Here is a 5,892-nt window from a genome sequence, read left to right on the forward strand (position 1 = left end):
ATATATTTCCTTGTGCCAGTCCAAAAAATTTAAAATTTTAAATAAAAGAGATGCAGATGTTGGGTCTCGACCGCCAGCCTCTAAGCATTGTATTGCGCCCCTTGCAGACTTGCTAAGAGTTTCTTCCCCGGACGTCCCAGAACACAGCGTCCTCGGGACGCCCACTGTCAACGCCCACTCGTCGCCCGGACCAACCACCAATGTCGTCACGCCTACTCGATTGGACCCGCCTTCTGGACACAGCTCCGCTGAGGATCGGACCGCGCACCATTGGGACATTGAGCCATTGAGACAGTGCAACACTGAGAGACACACTCAGCAGAGACAATGGGACATGCGGGAGAGGGTTGGGTTCTCCCACATGTAATTAACAAATGATATTCTTTCTTACAGCTCATCTCTATTTTCAGGAAGTTTAGCTCTTCAGTACCAACCCACCCCAAGGTGTTTTCTGCCTACGCAGACATGGCGCCGGTGTGACGCAGAGAAACATTACAGAAATACAATGTGTTAGATACATAGATCTGCTGCTCACTGGCAACAGTTTCTGTTTGGAGTAATTTAGAAAGTTCTGAAATGGGCAGTGGTGGTGCACACCTTTAATCCTAGCACTTGGGAGGCAGAGGCAGGCAGATTTCTGAGTCTGAGGCCAGTCTGGTCTATAGAGTGAGTTCCAGGACAGCTAGGGTTATACAGAGAAACCCTGTTTTGAACCCCCCCCCCAAAAAAAAAGAAAGTAAAGAAAGAAAGAAAGTACTAAAATAGATGATGAGCAGAATCCTGACATCTGCTGTCACTGACATCAGTTAATAGTTTCACATTGCGTTAAGACAGCAAATTTCACATTGTGTTTACCACAATGGGGGGGGGGGGTGAGGGTATCAGTTTAAAAGGATAAAAAGAGGTCGCTGAATGGTTGGCTCGGTGGTTAAGAGCACTTACTCTTCTTGCAGAGGGACCTGCATTTGTTTCGCTCCCAGCACCCACAGGGTAGCTCCCAACCACCCAGAGGCCAGTTCCAGGGCAGCTGATCCTCTTTAGACCTCCTCGGGCTCCAGGAATGCATGCGCTGCACATAAAACATAAAATAAGCCGTGCGGTGGCGGCGAAGGCGACGGCGAGGGCAGCGGTGGTACACGGCTTTAAACCCAGCATTCAGAAGGTAGAAGCAGATGGAAGTAGGGTGGCGCTTTAAGAGACTGGGAGTGGGTGGAGGATGGAGAATTTAAGGCCAGTCTGGGCTACAGAGTGAGTCTAGTCTCAAACCAAGCAAGGGCTGGTGAGATGAGTCAGCCCGTGAAACTGCTTGCCCTGCAAGCCTGGAGACCTAAATTTAATCCCGAGAATCCACACCAAGGTGAGCAATGCCAGGGAAATGTTAGTGACCCCCCCCAAACCAGACAGGAGCCCATCTGATGCAACTCACCGCAGGGTCTTTATCCCATTCGAGCTAGCTTGGGCCCCTCCAACACAGGGGCCGTGACACAGTCGTAGTGGGGGAGCCCCAAATATCTATCAGGGCAAGGCTTTAGAGTAAGCAGCAAGTGGGGAATAAATGTGCAAGCATCAAATTGGAAAGCTCCCGTGGCTTTAGCATAACTGGCTGGTGCTGGGAGTCATATCATAAACGTAACTTCCGCTCCCCTCTGCGTTGATGGTCGTTAGGCAGGGGGCGGGCTTGTAATCTGGGGTGCAGGCTTGTTGGGGGAATAACCTGGAGATGCTGGTCTTGTTGAGGATGTAACCTGGAGACGCTGGCCTTATTGGGGATCAACCGAGAGACTGGAGTTAAGCTCGGGTTTTGTTGGGAGGGGGGGCAACTTGGTAACTAATGATAGGTACCAGTCTGTTAGTTTACCTGAATTCAAACTTAGGTCAGGTTCTCTAGAGTGGCATCTGAACTTAAAAGATTTGGCTTCTCAGGAGACAACCTACTCTGAAAGTTGTCCTAGGACACACGTACACACACACACACACACACACACACACACACACAGTCCACATCAAAAGGAGGGCACGTTTTCCCCTCTGAATTAGCAAAGGCCCAAAGGGAAGAAGCACAAACAGCCTAAACAGGCCTGTGGATGGTGCCCGGTGCCGCCGTCCATCAGGGTCAGGCAGCTCAAAGACGTAACTCGAGCTAGGCATGGCTGTGCACATTTATAGTCCCAGAAGTGGATGGCAAGTTCAAGGACAGCCTGAGCTACATCTGTAAGCCCTTATCGTAAACTCTAAATAGGCAGAGCTGGGCCTAGCAGCTCACGTCTATAATCCCAGAGTTTGAGAATCAGAGGGTCACTGCAAATATGAGTTAGCCTGGCCTACAGAATAAGGTCAGGGCCAACCTGAGCTATCTCATAAAAAAGCAAGGAAAAAAAACCTTAATTTTTCAGTTTTCTTCTTCCCTGGACAGACAACTTTCCCATGCTTGAATCTATGCTTCATATGTGTTTGCAAGCAAATTCATATTTATTTATTATTTAGTTCCCTTGAAGTTCTACTTTATACACATGGATTTTTTTCTTTACGTGCACTTTTTGTATGTTAATGACATTGAGTACTTTCTTTGCCCCGCCCCCACCCCGCCCCCACCACTGGGGACTGAACCAGGGCTCACACAACTGGATAGGTAAAGCCACAGCACAGCCCTCTCAGGTTTTAGCCAACTGCATTATATTCTGCAATGGCTTCTAAGTTTCCCAAGCAACGTTGAAGGTCTCTCTTGCTCTCCACCTTGCTCCCTGAGACTGGGTTGCCTGCTGAACTTGGAGCTCACTATTTAAGCTGCTCTGACTGGCCAGCAGAGCATGAGGAGCCTTTAGTCTTGTACTCCCTAGCCCTGGGTTAGCATTTGCTAACACACCCTGCTTTTCACATAGGTGCTGGGGATCCGATCTCAGGTCCACATGATCGTGGGACAAGCAGTTCACCCACTAGGAGCAGGTAAACAACTTCCCATGTATTTCCAGTGCAGATGCTAGAATGAACATGTCCCTTGTGTACATGCAAGCTAGTGACCATCTGCAGCATGGAAAGGGATTCACTATTCAGGCCAGCCTTCCTGAAAACTCACTGTATAGACCAGGCTTGCTCCTGCCGTCTGAGTGATGGGCTTACTGGACAGTGCTAGAGTACTCCAGAGTATAGACTTGTTTGCTGGCGGTGAGCCTGGGGCCTCACACCCTAGTTAGACAGGCACTGAACTATATCCACAGTCTTTTCACTTTTCATATTCATATATATGCACACACACACACACACACACACACACAGGGTTTCTCTGTGTAGCCCTGGCTGTCCTGGACCTAGCCGTGTAGACCAAGCTAGCCTCGAACTCAAAGAGCTCCGCCTGCCTCTTGGGATCAGAGGCGTGCGATGCCACTTCCACACTTGGCTCATTTTACTATTTTTTTTCAAATTTGAGACAGACTTACTAAATTTCTCAGTGTAACCTTGAATTTACTGTGTTAGCTCAAGCGGTTCCTGAACTTGTGATCCTTTTGCCTCAGTCTGACAGGTAGCTGGAACAGGACTTTGGGGTTGCCCAAAGGAGCAGTGCTGCATTTGTCCACTAGATGGCAGGAGAGATCTACAAAGCTCTCTAAGACACTCCAGTAGCTAAGGTGCATTTAAAAAAAAAAAAAAAAAAGCTTAAAGCTGGACTTGGTGGCAGAGACTGGCAGACCTCTCATTTTGAGGCTAGCCTAGTCTACAGAGCAAGTTACTGGACGATCAGGACTACACAGAGAAACCCTGTCTCAAGAAACCAAACCAAACCAAAAAACCTTAAAATAGGTTTACAAGATTGGTCTGGACTTCTTTTGAAAGCATCATTAAATGATTTTACTATTGCCCGTAGTTTATCTTTTGAGATCCTAGAATTTCCCCCACAAGACTAAGCTGTGTGAAAAATCTGCCCCCAGATAATGTGTCTCAGGTAAAATACTCTAAAAATGTCCACTTAACGATCTACACTATAATAAAAAAAATAAAAATAAAAATAAAAATAAAAATCAGGCATTACAGCAGTAAGTAGCCCTGAGGTCTAGCAACACAAGCTGTATGAACGATGCCAGCGCAACGTTTAGAATTCCCTGACCAGCACTTTCCTCAGAGCGAGTCAGTATTTTCCTTGAAAGGTTTCCTCAATAGTACAGTAAAATAAACTGGTAATGTCCTAACGTCCCTAGACTCAGAGCTGGAGCAGAGCTCATAGACAGAGTGCTTTCCGGAGATGTACAAGTCCCTGAGTTCAATCCTTGGCAAAGCAAAAGCAGTCCGACGCATCTTCCTGCAAGAGACTGGGTGACTCCTGGGCACAGACTCCTTGGTGATAGCCACCTCGAAGTATGCTACTGCAATGCCAGAGGTGTGGCAGAGAAAGGTTTGTAAGGAAACAGCTTCCCAGGTTCCCTGAAAAGCTCTTCGAGCTAAACCACATAGAATGAAATGTGTGCACAATGGAAATAGGGAGGAAACTTAAGGTGTGTGTTGGTGAGATTCTGAGTAGGACTTGGGAAAAGAAAACATCACAAAAGGGAGAGTTCACACCTAGGAAGCAGGGCGGGGCCAGCACGCCTTTGATCCCAGCACTGTGGAGGCAGAGGCAGGCGGATCTCTGAAATTGAGGCCAGCCTGGTCTACAGAGTGAGTTTCAGGTCAGCTAAGGCTACACAGAGAAACCATGTCTCAAAAAACAAAAAACAAAAAAACAAAAAAAAACCCCCAAAAAACAAAAAAACAAAAAACAAACCCTATAATAATAACGTAAGCTGCAGCAACAACAACAATAATATGCTCGGATACCTTTGCAAAATAAGGCTCAAGATAGATATGATTATGTCTGGATTCCAGTCATTTCTTTTAGATTTATTTATTGCCTTATGCATTTTGAGTGTTTTGCCCAAATGTGTGTATGTACACCACAGCACGCAGTGCCTGTGGAGGTTAGAAGAGGGCATCAGATGCCCCTGGGGCTGGAGCTACAGATGGTTGCTAACTACCATGGGGGTGTTGGAACCATACCCAGGTCTCTGCAAGAACAGCTAGTGCTCCTAACCACTGAGTCTTCTCTCTAGCTCCTCCAGGGATTTGTTTTCCAGTGCTGGCATTTAAACCTAAAGCACTGGGGCCCAGGCAAGTTATACCACTGGGCTAGCATCCTCAGCCCCTCCCAGTGTATTCTATCAGGAAGAGCTCAGTGAGCCTCGACAGGGCAAGGAGCTCTGCTGGGCTGGGGTGCTGTTTGCTCTGACAACACAACAAAGCCTTTACTACTGTTGAATTAGTGAATTGGCGATACACCCAAGCCTGTGTCTTCTTGTAGTTCTGGGTAATGAATGAAACAAGTATCCATGGGAAACAGGCAGGGAGCAACTCCAAACTTTTCTTGAAATTCCTCCCCTGCTTGGGGAATTGGTTTTTCTTTCTAAGTTAAAACAAAACAAAAAAACCCAACTACTTGGGTATAGTAACTCCCAAATACAGGCACTTATTTTTAGGAACAGAGTCTTTTATTGAAGGAGGAGGAGGAGGAAGAGGAAGAAGAGGAAAAGGGAAGGAAGAAAGGAAGGAGATATTTGAATTATACCTGATGGCTCAAGCCTTTAATTCTGACACTTGGGAGGTAGAGGCAGGAAGATCAAGACCAGCTTGATCATACTCATATCTATCTATCTATCTATCTATCTATCTATCTATCTATCTATCTATCTATCTATCTATTTATCTATCTATCTATCTATCTTAATGTTAGCCCAGGTTTCACTGAAACCCTGCTAAGAAAAAGAGAGGTGTGCCATCAGGCTGGGCGTGGTGGCGCACACCTTTAATCCCAGCACTCGGGAGGCAGAGGCAGGCGGATTTCTGAGTTCGAGGCCAGCCTGGTCTACA

Source organism: Mus pahari, chromosome 15 (assembly GCF_900095145.1).
Source record: "Mus pahari chromosome 15, PAHARI_EIJ_v1.1, whole genome shotgun sequence".
NCBI classification, from domain to species: Eukaryota; Metazoa; Chordata; class Mammalia; order Rodentia; family Muridae; genus Mus; species Mus pahari.